The sequence below is a fragment of the Dermacentor silvarum genome, chromosome 1, assembly GCF_013339745.2.
Source record: "Dermacentor silvarum isolate Dsil-2018 chromosome 1, BIME_Dsil_1.4, whole genome shotgun sequence".
Taxonomy (NCBI): Eukaryota; Metazoa; Arthropoda; class Arachnida; order Ixodida; family Ixodidae; genus Dermacentor; species Dermacentor silvarum.
This window is the reverse complement of record NC_051154.1, coordinates 241,066,817-241,079,946: the sequence shown is the minus strand read 5'-3', so window position 1 is coordinate 241,079,946 and position 13,130 is coordinate 241,066,817. Positions and strand designations below refer to the sequence as shown.

At 48.0% G+C, this 13,130-nt stretch overlaps 1 protein-coding gene across 1 annotated transcript in view; it reads right to left on the bottom strand.

Moving 5' to 3' along the window:
* The window catches only part of LOC119436996 (follistatin-related protein 5-like), a 397,352-nt gene that overhangs the window by 80,549 nt on the left and 303,673 nt on the right, over positions 1-13,130 (bottom strand). The window lies entirely within an intron of this gene.

Genomic DNA, 13,130 nt, shown 5'->3' with positions numbered 1-13,130 from the left:
TATCTTCCACGGCGGTCCGATAGGCGCTACCTCTGGCGGCCGAATTTACAAAGATTTTCGTGCTTAAGTGCCATTTGTCATTGGCCGGCGACTTTTGCTAATTACACGCCCAGTATCAGAATTGGCTGAAATTCGCTGTTATGAAAGAATGTGGCATAAAAGCTCTGCGTGAATACGGGCCATGGGCACGTATTCGCGCAATGTGCAGCTATTTTGTGTGAACTAGATGTACCAAAAGCCAGGTGAACTTATACATGTCGACGTCGTTACACTGGCTTTACTCGCCGAAAATAAAACAAAACATAGACATTTCGCCACCTATGTGCATGGTTGTAATCGTCAGTACACGAATTGCTCAAAAGAGCAAAACATCCTAATTATCTATACGAAGCAGCCGTAAAACATCCGGCAGGGGGGCTGCGGTTAGTATGGCACGTCGACCGATTACGATGGATAAACCTGGATTCAACGAATTTCCTTGGGCCCCATCGCTGCTTCCGCGCCAACGTCATCACGCTGTCAAAGCAAACGCGTGTCCTTTCGTCAAGAAATTATCGACCCGTTCTGTCTTTTCACGGGCGCCACGCGTTGCCTTCCTTCATATGTTCGTTGAGACGAGTACTACGTCGTCGCCCAGTCTGACCGATGTAGCTGGCGTCGCAGTCCACCTTGTAGATGACACCGCTTTGTTCGTCCGGCGGCGTGTTTCGAAAACATGTTTGCCGGTGTGTACATGCGCTTAAATGTCACTCTAACGCCCAACGGCCGCAAAGCCCTGCGCATTGCGTCAGATGTATACCGCGAACATATAGTATGCACACAACTGAAGTTGAACTTTGAGCTGTGCTGGCGCGAATCCTTTGTATGCGGCGTCGAATATCGTAGACAAAGCACTCGGGGTAATTGCGCTGACGTATTTCGCTCTTTTAGCCATTGGTGTACCGACAACGCCACCCGCAAGGTGGCGAAGCATCTATGTATTGTTTTGCTTTTGCTGAGTAAAGTCAGTGCAAAAGACGTTGACAAGCACTATATTGTGTTACTGTTTTTGAAACATGGGAGCTGTTTTTTTTTTCATATTTCTGGATTTGTGGTGGCGCTTAAATAATAATTAACCGCAAGAAACAGCATGGCGTCGAACTGTCAATGACAGTCGAACCGAAAACTACAAACTAGCAATGCCCGTATTCGCAAAAGCCTCCTACGCTAGAATTGTTCGTAATAGCAGTTTTCAGCCACATTATTAGGGACACTAGCTAGCCATGCACTGGCAAAAAGCAGTTACAAACGAAAAGCTTCGTGAATTAGGCCCCCGTTCTTTATTACATGATTCTACTGACAAGTATGACGCGGCACATTCAGAATGGATCACATGGCGTAACCTTGAAAAAGTAAAAGTGCGCCGAAAGTATTTCTAATGAGAAAATATGTAAAATTTACTAGGTAGCATAATGTGCTGACAAATGAATTTAATAGAGAACTGTCTCCTCCATGTATGTTGAAAGCTTAAACGAGCCGCGCTCTTACAGAGCCTCTAGCATTCATCGGTAAGAGAGAACATTCCTTGCACAAATTATGACACTCGAAAGTCAGACATCCGTCATATACTTGCAACAATCATGAAAAACAAAGAGAAGCCATTTTCCGGAGACACAGAGAGGAAAAAGAATCGAAAGCAAGCGGTTACGTCAGTTTTCACGGCACGCTCCCTTGCCGAGGTCACTTTCTATTTTAGTGTTTATTCCGATTCGCTGCAGACCGTACCGTGCAGGCAGTTCGACCGAATCAGAGCGGCGAGTCACGTATTCCGCAACTGCGCGAAATCCCGAAAGCGGTGGCCCTTCCAGGAACTTTCCACCGAGCGGAGAGTCAAGGCGAACGCTTATCTCCTTGAGATTGTGCGAAAAACCGAGCCACGCGCGCTGTTCGCTATTAATCATCGCATCATCTCCCTAAAGCCTATACATATACAGATACGGAGATAGAGAGAGAGGGAGAGAGAGAGCGTGTTCGCGCGTGGCGATCATTTGTGGAAGCCCACGCGAGCGCTCAGACAGAGCGGCGCGTTAACGAAACCCGACTTCGGAACCGATGACCACCGGCACAGCGCAGCTGAGCTCACGCCGACGCGAAGCGCAGGCATTGCACACACCCACGCACACACATAGCAATGGCGGCGGGAGCCACCAAGCTCGCGCCGCCGTTTCGTTAGAGGGCAGCGCTGCTCGCTCGATTTAGGAGAAGGCGGAGATTTAATCGCTCGCAGAGCGGCGAGGCTCGCACAGCGCGCACCTCGTGTCCGTGTAAAGCTAATGGGCGAGGAATAACGAGCACGAGAGCAAAGGCCGACGGCGATAGCGCGCACTCGGCATTAGAGCGGCGGCCGCGCCACGAAACGCGCAGTTCGAGCGTGGCGCTGTAACGAGGTGATGCCCCCCCCCGTGCCCCGCTGGACTGACGCCGAAATGAGATTGCACGCGAAGCAGCACGTATCACCTAACCCAATAGAAGCGCCCGCTTTGCCCCCTCCCCCCACCGTTGCCCTCCTTTGGATCAACAAACGGAACAAATGGCCGGGACCCTTCGACGCGCCCCGACGACGTCTGTCCAGCGAGCGAGCTTCAACTCGCGCGGTATCCGGAGCGCGCACGCGCCACGGGAGCGGTGGACGCTCGGGGCTTGTTCCGAGAAGCAGGAAACAGAGGAAGACCGCGTGATTAGCCGAGCGAGCGAACCAACGCACAGAGCGCGCATCGGCCGTTCCCTTTGTGCGTTCTTTTGTCTCTGAATGAGTCGTCGTCGCCCCGCGAAGTGAAACGAATGCCCCGGCGCAAACGAGCTGAGCACGTACCCACGCCAACGAGCGTGTGTCGAGAGGGGAAGCACGAATGAGACAGAGAGAGGCAGGTGAGGAGGCAGCCACAGCGAGAGAAAAGGGGAAACCCCCATATTCAGTCGGTGGAATATTCTGCCCCTCTCATTTTTGCGGATTAGGTTGTCCTTATTTATTTGTTTGTTTGCTGTCTTTATGATTTGATGCAGGGGGCGGTAGGCGTCACGTAGCGTGACGCCGGCGCTTACTGCGCGCGTCGCGCGCGTCGTTCTGTGCGGAAGAGTGGCGACATGCGAGAACGTCGTACTGTCATGGGGAAAGCAGATTAAAAAAAAAAATACGGGTTGTGACAAAAAAGCGAACGAACGCGAGGTAGCGTTTATGCGATAACTGGAAAAAACACTTCGCCACTATAGTCTTTCCTTGTTTGTACGCGCATTTTACACGCCCGCGTGCTTAGGCGCAACGCATTTAGACCGCGTCGCTGCTTTTATTACTTTCTGTCGTTGCAGGAACTAAGGTACAAAGAGAGAAAATAAAAAGAAAATTAATTTAGCGTGATGCATTCATGTGAGTAGTGCAAGACAAAGTTTTATCTAGACTGAATTCGGGTTTGTTAGATAAGCGTTTAAATGCAGTCACACTTTTCAAAAGGTAAGCATAAGGAAAAAAGAAAATACAGAGAAATTGCACACTTCAAGAGAATATTTCAATTTAACTTATAACCTAGTTAATTGCCATATTACTGTATAGCTATAGGGGTACAATATCTTTGCAAAAAAGTGTGCGCTCGAAATAATTTTTTTTTTTAGTGCGAAAGCATTTCTATGCCCGTCCGTCCGCCCGTCACGTAAGACGATCGCTTTCAAGATAGGGGCCCGCAGCAGCGAGCGAATCGACCTTCGTGCTGCCGCTTGCTTCAACGCGAACTAAGCAGCGAGAACACAGCGCACACGAATCTATCAGCACTCGGCGCACTTTGTCCCCATCCCAGATCGCTTTCATGATAGGGCCCGCGCGGCAGCGCCATCAGCAGCCACCGCCGGTGTACGGTTGATCACGGTTCGTAATGAATCGACGGGGATGGACAAGGCGCTAAAGTGAGATAACTAGGCTTATAGTGATCGGGACGTCATCAGATGACCTGGCGCCGCCACCTGCAGTAGTTTGCTGGCGTCATCAATACACCTTGCTCCGCCGTCCGCAGCAGTTCGTGTCGCCGCAGCGCTGTCGTTTGTACTGGTCGGATCAAGTTTCAAAACACCGATAATGACACCGGGATGCGCAGATGAGCAGGTGGCACAATGCTTACGCATACTTATACAACTCCCAGGGGAGTTATTGCATGAATATTTTATGAACGTTTACGTCCCAACGCCCCAGTCCGGGTATGAGACATGCCATAGTTGGTTGTTTAGAATTCATTTTGACCTGCGGTGGTGGTGGTGTTGGTGGGTTGTAGCAACAGGCAGGTATAGCTTGGCGATCAGGGCCGGTGAGTGCTCCACCCGAGCGTCTCTTACAATATTGCTGCAAAATGTCACCACATCTCCATCAAACGAATCTCTCTTAGGAACGCAAAAAGAAGACACGAAACATCTTTACAGGCTATAACTTACCCTTCTGGAAAGACAAAGAGTGAAATTCTGAAACCTTCCTTTCCTTAGGCCCCTTCCTAACCTTATGTGAGGATCGGGTAATTAATGCTATCAATTAAATGTTTCGCCCTTTCGTTCTCAACTGACAAATGCATTTGCTTTAGATTGCTGTCACGATGTTGCACAGAAAGGTATTGGTGACAGTCGGGCACTGTCCCTCAGATTGGTTCTAAATTTTTCATTCTGTAGGCTTAACGAGAGAGGCTGTATTACCTGTGCATGGCCTTGAGATTCGGTGGCGTGTTCGGTAAGCAAGGCGCGCTGCCGTCTGCCAAAACTTAAGGTCCCTAGGCAAAAAAACTCTCCAAGGTAACGATAGTAATTGTTTTTTGCGCTCTCCTCCTCAATCTCGCGCTTACTCTCTCTATTCTCCTTCATTCGCATCTGTGATTGGTGGATTGCTTGCACATGATGTTCTAAATGGATAGATGTGATATTTATTATTTTGCAGAAGGTTCAAAACTAGTGCGCATGCGCGAATGATCCGGTCGAATTTTTGCCAGAAGGAAAGGCGTAATCGTAGAGAAGTCTGTCATGGCAGCTGCGTAAAAAGGCACGACGCTGTAAAATTCTGTACCAGAAGCTCTGTGGCAGCTGCCGGCACCTCGGCCAATAAGGATATAGCAAACACATCAAAATGTTGCGGTCCGCGTTTTGTCGCCTGGTACCGACGCCTGTACAGCACCCTAAGGGTCCGCAGCGTCCATCTTTGCGCAACACTGTGCAAATGGGGCATACGAGCAGGAATGCGAATTATATCCACCTTGCGCAAGCACCTGCGTTCCCATACCTCGCAGCCTTGGCTCTGCTAGACGCCGCTTATGAGACAGAGTATAGTTTACTCAAGGCAACTTTTGTTTTCCTTTTTGCTTCTTTCTTCTCCTTCTTCTTGTACTTCTCTTTTTTATTAAGCGAAACGCAGCCCCCGTCGGAGCCCCGAAACTGGCTGTATGGCCAGGGCGTTGGTGCGAACACGCAGCTGGATGTCGGCGTCGGTGATACATCACAGCAACAAATGTTTCGGCGCTGTAACTATAGGCCCCGTTTACTTCAATGCTGGGGCTTCGTTTAATTTGCAGTAAACATCACAGCAACAAAAGTTTCGGGGCTGTAACTATAGGCCCCGTTTACTTCAATGCAGGGGCTTCGTTTAATTTGCAGTAAACTCTTTATCAACAGTTCCTAGAGCTTTGGTTAGCCGAAAACGGGGGCAAACTCGTCTCTGAATGTGCTCACCCATGCCGCGTCGTCTGGTAGGCGTCTAGTTAGCGTTTGCTCGTCACCGTCATCGCGTACCATGCAAGAGCGGAGTAATAAAATAATTGAAGCAGTGAACAAATAGGCTTTTAAAGCGTTCCACATCGTCAACGCATCGCCAGCGCTAAGGCTGTGGTGCCCTCTCCTAAGTTAAAATCAAACCACTTTTACTCCTCGGCATCGTCTGTGTAGGCCTAACATCGTCTTAACAAAGAGATAATCTCAACAACGACAAAACATGCCTGATGTCCTTCACTCAGCATGGGATGATACTAAGCGATGGCTTCCTAACCATATGTGAGGAGCGGGTAATTAATGCTATTAATAAAATGTTTCCCCCTTTTGTTCTGAACTGATAGTTGCATTTGCTTTAGATGGCTGATTGGCTGCAATGGCTGATTTCACCATTTATTCATTGCTGTCATGTTGGAGAGCAAGTAACAAACGTCAATTTGGATCGAAGCAGGTGCATGCGAGGGAACATGCAAGACACCATGGCTAGTGGTGTAAAATACAACCTGCAAACTGTGTTGGCCGTTAGACTGCACAGATTATGCTGCTTTATATAATATACCTTGTACTAGAAACTAAACCAATACTTACTCTGTGTGTGAAATAATGATTTTATGCAAGAAGTAATTATAACCGATGTGAAAGCAAATAAGAAATGTTCCTATTTTTCTGCGTGCCCTTATTAGTTTTGAGCTTTCTTGGGGGCACTTCCGTACAGTGACGGGGATGAAGTTGGAGGAGGAAACGAGCAGGAAAAGGAGGAGTGGCGCTACCTTGAACATTTGTTTTATCTAGGGACCTTACCAAAACGTAAGGTACCTTACCGAAACTCGCAGCCGCTGTTTTCTTTTTGTTTGCCAGCCGGCCAGCAGAAAGTAATTGTGCGTGTGCAGACGAGTATCACGTGGGTAAGCATTGCCGAGAAACAATCGTTCAGTGAAAGGAGCAGGGAAAGGCATTGCCAAGAAGCCCTCGGTCAGAAAAAAAAAAAAGCGAGCAAAGGTAGCATGAAGGTAGCTTCGAGGCTGCCTTACGATGAGGGAGCACCAAGCAAGCCTCCACAACGGCGCCTACTAAGGAAGCTTTCAGAATTGACGTAAGGCGGCTTAACCACAGTGAATGCTACCTTACTAAGGTAAGAAAGGTTTGAGAAATTAGGCCAAGCTGTTGCGGGAACGCGTTTGGAAGGTCCTTCTTTTGCAGGTTCTCCAGAAGAGCGTCCGTTTTATCTCGGTATTTTGGGCACGACCGCAGAAAGTGTTGAATGTCTCCTGTCTTGTCGCATGCAGTACAGTTCATAGAATCGATACGCCCCGTCTTTAATAAACATGCTGGTGTACGAGCACATTCTGTCCTTATTCGATATAGAAGTGATGCTTCCTCTCGGCGAAATCGCTTGGTTACGCAGGACGTATGTGGTGGAACCCAAGGTGACCCAATGTGACTACGGACGTCAGATTTTTAAACTTGATTACTCTTTGGGGCCTTCACTTTAAGAGGATGAAAGAGCGCTGCGTATGCAAGAGCATCAGCTTTTTTCATTGCCAGCAATACCAATGTGGGAGGGTATCCACTGAAACTTTACCGTGAAGACTTTGTTGCAGAGTTGTTTCACGAGGACTAGTGATTTACGCGGCAACCTGGTAGACGGTAGACCACGACAGAGCTGTTGCAAAGCAGGCTTTGAGTCCGTAAGAAGTACCACATTCTGTGCAGACAAAGTTATAAGTTTGCGTAGAGCGGCAGCTCTTGCCACGCCTTCCACCACTGTCAACTAGGCTATACAGTCCCGACGGCCAGACCATGTAAATCTCAGAGAGGGAATACAGAACGCAGCTGCACAGTGGTCTTCGTCTACTTTGACGGACCCGTCTGTGTATACTTGTAGGTGATTCAGATAAGTCGTGGTAATGTTCCAGAAATAGTGACTTGGCTTTTGTAGATGGAATGTAGCTCTTTGACTGCAATCGTGATAAACTTAAGTTACATGCAATATTTTCGAATGCCCAGGGCGGGTCTACCTTTTGACTCTGTCTCGAGCGGCACAATCCCCAGACTAGAAACGTGTTCAGTGCTGCATAAAAATGCGAGCACGGCCTGTTACCTATAAGTAACATGCCGTTGGAATTGCGCTTATTAGGGAATTACCGGGCGAAGACTCACTTAAACGTCTTAGCTGGTTCATGATAGTCTGGGGCGCCTGAAGCCTCAGAGGGTGTGACTAAGGTTCGTAGCGAACTTTTTTGTTCGAAGCCGCCTGAGGGACTACCAGGCACAGTCGAAGACCTTTACTGTGTGTGGCATCTAAGCGCTCGTCCTGACTATCTGAGGGTAACACCTAAGGTAGCTGGTGTAGGATCCGACTTACAACTAACGCTGAATGTAGCCGTAGCATCGACGTTGGGTGGTTGCCCCAGCGTATGCTGGAGCGCATGCAGCCTCTGTGACGATGACGCCGCAATGTGGTGAACAGCGCGGCCCCAAAGTAGCCTGTGGTCCAAGTTAAGGCCAGACATTGGACGATGGTGACTTGTCGAATGGATTTCGTGATCGAATTCAGCTTCAAGCGTGTAGATTTTGTCTTAATTACGGGAAATAGTACGAATGAAGATTTCTTCGTTGATAGTGATAAACTATGCGTTTACAAGTTACCCTGACTGGCAGTTACTGCTCCCTGGGCTATTCGTGCGAGGCGATGATGGTGGTAGCCAAAGACGCATATGCAGATACCATCGGCATATATATATATATATATATATATATATATATATATATAGATACATAGATAGATAGATAGATAGATAGATAGATAGATAGATAGATAGATAGATAGATAGATAGATAGATAGATAGATAGATAGATAGATAGATAGATATCTTCACTGGTGTTTGGCGGCCTAGTGTTCTTGGGAGACTTGACATGGTGATACTAAAGAATAATGACGATAAAACACTCCCCTGAGGTACGACGCGTACTATAACTATTTCATCGCTCAAAGTGTCGCCAAGAAGAACTCGGATGCGGCGATCATTGAGAAACGAGTGTATGAAGTGCAAAAGCTGACTCGTGAAGCCTATAACTTGTAAGTGGCTGATGATGAAGGTTTGAGATCATTTTCCCCTCCTCAAATTCCCAAATGTGCCCCCAAAACTTAATATACATGCGTTTCTTGCATTTGGACCCCATAGAAATGCTGCCTCCGCACCTGAGAATCAAACCAGTGACCTAATTATCAACATCTTAACGTCACAGTCAGTGACCTCCCGGGGTGGTTGAAACATAATTTTCCGACGTATACCAAAGAACCAGAGTTAAATAACAAATGTATTAAAGAAATCGGAGAATATAAACAAAATAAAATAAACATTGAAATAGGGACGAATAAAACTTAATATTATGACGGCTTTGCTTCACGGCGAAACTGAAGTAAACCATAAAAAAGAGAAGAAAAAAAAAGAAAAAACATTAGGACAGGGACACTGAAGTCTATTCTAATCTCGCGAAGTGGAGCTTCGAGAAGCCTTTTCCTTTGGCTTGAATAAGGGCAGCAGAATAAAATTAATTAATGTCCATTACAGGGGTGGCACAGAGGGGACAACTACCAGCCCGCATATTTATAAGTAAAAATTTACTGGCGGATGAACGAAACTTCCAACTGCTTTGAAGACAATCCTGTCCGGTGTCCAGACAGCATGCGCCTTCTTTTTCACTGTTGCAGCTGTAAACATACTGCTCCGTTCTTTGGTGCCAGGAAATCTTTGATTGGTGTCTCGCATTATGCGACGCAGCAGATTGCATACCGGTGAACTAGAATGTTCCGTAGCATATAAAGACAGGTTAGAGAGAACAAGAATGCCACCCGGCCTCCGAAAGCCAAAACATACACAGTTTATTTATATTTAGCATTAAAAGTTTCATTCAGCACTCACGATGGTGCACCCAGCGCTTAAACTATTCAGCCCAGTGGCACAATAATTTGTTGCATCATTCGCAAATCAATGATTTTCAGTATCCTACAAAAATGTAAACGCAGACGCATAATAAAAAGCCTATAACTTGCGTTGTAGCGCATTGCCGAAGCGTTGGTTATGTTTGGAAATGCATTCAACGTAGCTGTCGACAGACAGGTAAATGATGTAAATATGAGCAGTTGCACTCCCCACCGTTTTTATTATTGATTAATGGCGTAAAAATACTGTGTGACTCATTAATGTCTGCAATTTCAAAAAGCACATAGATAAAACCGCGTTATTCACTGAGGTACCAAGAATAAAAGTGAATTTGTTGGGAACAACAAGGGCAATATTTCATCCAGTTTCTGTCGTTCAGGAAGTTGCGGCATCAGACGAAGCGAATGAAGGGAGAAACTGCGCTATTCGACTGTGAAGCTGCAATCAAGGAGCATTTTATTGAATATTAAAGGTGTTTATTGAAACGGGTACTTCAAAAACGTATGTAAGACGAATGTATAGTATGTCCGCAATGTAGGCACAAGGCATCGAACGCTTCGTGGATAGGAATAACACGAAAGCAAGAAGAGAGAAAGCTGTGTCAAGGACAGGTAGGGGAACGGAACTTCCTCAGACTCACTCACAAATTATATATTTTGCTCATGGCTCACATGGACTCAGACTCACAACAATTTCACTCAGCTAGGTTCACTCAAACTCCGACTCATGTCTGAGTCTGGTGGTGTCTGAATGTGTCAAGTCATGGGGGAGCTTGCCGACTTATGGTTGCACGATCGACTTTTTTTTTTTTTTTTTTTTTTAGCGTCCACTAAATCCGGTACCTCATCGACCAACATAGGAAAGAAGGTATCCTAGATTGGCGCTAAAAGATTGCGTCGTGTGAAATCACTTAAGGACCTTACAACATCGGAAGCGGGGACAAAAGCAAACGTGACGTTGCAAACGTTTCAACGTAACGGCCCACTTGTAGGCGCGTTGAACTCAGGTTTGCCGATAAGTCTAGGAAGAAGCTAGGAAAGTTATGAAATGCAAACGCCAAATACACTTTCAGGCAGATGCACGACAAAAGCGAGGAAACAAGTATAGAAACAAAGAGGGGGGAAAAAAACAAGAAAAAACCAGGGACAGAGAGAGAGAGAGACTAGGTTAGCGGGCACCGCGGGAACTAGGCGATCGCTGAAGCGCGATATCTTGAGAGGCCGCTGTATATTCCCGAGTTGGCGGGGACAGAGGTATAGAGGGCGGGGGGGGGGGGGGGGGGGGTACATGATGATGCAGGGAGGTGAGTTGGCTGCGTGCCCGAACGACGCCGTCGCAGGGAGTCCCGTCGTGCGCCGGTCGTCGTGCCGCCCGCAGCGCACAAGGAGGAGGTAAAGAAGAAGCCGCCGCGGTTCGCGAGCGCCGGAGGCGATTCGAGCGCTCGCTGTCTGGGCCGCGAGCGGATTTTCCACGCGGGCGGTTTTCCTGACGAGGTCCGCCAGCGCCGGCAGCACCTGGGTGCAAGAACGCGATGCGCGCACGGCGGCGTCGTGGACTTCGCCCCACACCGCCACCACCACCGGTGCCCAGGCTGGAACCGCGCGATCGATGCGAGCTGGAATGAGCGACTCCCACACCTGGGTCTCAAGCAACCCCCGGCCGCCCCCTCACATCCAGACGCTGCCCCCCTCTCTCCCCCCCCCCCTCCCCTTTCAGCCTCATCATCTCTGGAGCGCGGGCTCGTTAACGACGACCGCTCCTGAGGCGTGGCCGCGGAAAATGTTGTCTCGGGCTTGATCGCCTCGCTTAGCTACAGCGCTGTCCGCACGGAAGGAAGGATGGAGGCCCGCCGCTCGGGGGCATCCGTAGCCAGATCTACGTGCGAAAAAAAAATAGGCAATTGGGGTGGATTGGTGTAGCTATCTTGGGGCAAACCTTAGTTGACCTGCGGGAGAAAAGAGGTGAAAGTGCTCTCTTGGCCTCCCCTTTGACACTTGTTCTCGTTCTTTTGTTTTTATCAGCATGTGCCCTTGGCGTTACAGAGAAGTACGGCTATCGCTAAGAGCTGTCGCATTTAGCCTATACTGATGCCATTGTGAGGCTTAGAGTGGCGCGATGAAAGCAACGCAAGTCAGCGCAGGTTACTAGCGCTCTTTCAGTTGAAAGGAACAAACATAATATACACAAAGGTACCGAGACATATCGATTGCAGTCACGTCAGCTAGATTGCGTGCTGACGTGTACGTCGCCCCCTAACAAAGCAAAAGCCTACTACTTGAGGTGAAAAAAAAAGAGTGCTAGTCGGTTTCAAACAAACAAGAAAAAAAGAAAAGGCACAATTGCCAGCTTCCGAATGGGGGACAAAGATAGGAATCTCGCAGGTTCACTGCATTTTCACTGCTCGTTGCTTGTTCCGTTCTTTATTGGTGGTACTTAAGTTTATTCAGAGATCAAACTGGTGCTCGTATATCTTAATCGCATCACGTTCTTACTTTATTTTTCTCATTTCTTATCCTCATTTACTCGGCAAGCTACTAAAATCAATCGTGGATCTTGAATTCCTTACAGCAATGTATTCGATTCGTTATGTAAATGCTTGCTGATTTTGCGCGAAAACTGCCGAGTCGGGTGACAAAGCCTCTTTTTTTTTTTACGTTCTTCCAAGTGTAGCTGCTTTTCTTGGAGGATTACAGCGGATATGTCGAAACATTGCCGCTGTGCACTATTTGCCAGACTAGGTTCAGGCAAATAGTGCGGGCGATGAGCAAAAAAAAGAAAGAAGCAAGAGTCGTTGCAGTCAATAATACGACGCAAAAAAGCTTAACAGCACCGTTCTTGGGTGTTTGAAAACTTTAACTGAAAGCTACTTGCATAGCATATCGGTGCACAGGCGTCGGCCCTGCCTTATTTAGCAAGTGTGGGCCAGCTAAGAAGACAAGTTTAGGTTCAAGCTACGCCACTGTTCTAGGTGCGAAGCACCTTATGGGCCCGGGCTGTCGGCGTCTCCTGTCGTAATCGTCGTGGTCGTCGTAGTCACGGTAAGCAAGCGGTTCGTGCTCACGCTCGGCACGCGCTCGTGCCACTGCTCTCGCGTTCGTCGATCGTCGTCGTCGTCTTCCACAGCTAGCTGTGTTGCCGCTCATCATTCCAGCGTAGAATTTCACTTCTCTTCTGTCGTCCTAATATGGAGGCCGTGTTTACGGGGTTATGAGCCATTGCTTAAGGCAGTATGAGCCCGTTAGCGGTGCATCACTGCATGCTTCGCACCTCCTTAGGTTTCACGTTAGTGAAGCTGCATTTCGCTCAATGGGTCATTCGAGCACGGAGTTGTTTTGTCCAGCGGCACAGCATTTAGGTGACCCACACGGAATGCTTTTCACGGGGAGCCTCCCTTCTTCGAGATATGTGCTAAAGAACGC